The sequence below is a fragment of the Solanum pennellii genome, chromosome 9, assembly GCF_001406875.1.
Source record: "Solanum pennellii chromosome 9, SPENNV200".
NCBI classification, from domain to species: Eukaryota; Viridiplantae; Streptophyta; class Magnoliopsida; order Solanales; family Solanaceae; genus Solanum; species Solanum pennellii.
Window position 1 is genome coordinate 50747609 of NC_028645.1, and position 1103 is coordinate 50748711.

Here is a 1103-nt window from a genome sequence, read left to right on the forward strand (position 1 = left end):
CATATCGGCAGGATTATCTGTAGTATGAATTTTCTGCATTATGACTCCACCATCTTCTATGATTTCTCGTATGAAATGATATCGGACGTCAATGTGCTTCGTCCTTGCATGATAAAATTGGTTCTTTGCTAATTAAATAGCACTCTGACTATCACAAAATATGTGATTTCTTCTTGTCCAATACCAAGCTCTCTAAGCAATCCTTGAAGCCAAATTGCTTCCTTCGCAGCCTCTGTAATTGCCATGTACTCTGCCTCAGTGGTAGACAAAGCAACTATTGACTGCAAAGTAGACTTCCAACTAACTGGGGCATTTGCAATAGGGAAAACATAACCAGTAGGTGATCTTCGTTTGTCCAAATCACCTACATAATCTGAGTCACAATATCCAACAAGATATTGACTATCTTTCTGCTCGAAAACCAAACCAACATCTACAGTATTATGAATGTACCGTAGAATCCATTTTACAGCCTGCCAATGATCCTTTCCAGGATTGTGCATGTACTTGTTTACAACTCCAACAGCGTGTGAAATATCTGGCCTTGTGCAAACCATTGCATACATCAAGCTACCAATAGCATTAGCGTATGGTACTCTTGACATATATTCTCGTTCAGCTTCATTATTAGGTGACATAGCATCACTAAGCTTAAAATGAGGAGCAAGCGGAGTGCTAACCGACTTCGTTTTTTTATTCATACCGAATCGCTTTAGTACTCTCTTCAAACATTCCTTTTGAGATAAATAGAGTTTCTTTGAATGTCTATCTCTTTTTATCTCCATGCCAAGAATCTTCTTTGCCTCACCCAAATCCTTCATCTCAAACTCTTTTATTAGTTGAATCTTTAGCTTCTCAATTTCCGCTTGACTCTTAGAAGCTATCAACATATCATCAACATATAGGAGAAGGTATATAAAGGAATTATCTTCAAGCTTGAGCAAATACACACAATGATCGCATTTGCTTCTTATGTACCTTTGCTGCAACATAAACTTGTCAAATCATTTGTACCATTGTCTAGAAGATTGTTTCAATCCGTACAATGATTTTTCAAGTTTGCACACCATATTTTCTTTTCCATCAACTTTGAATCCTTCTGG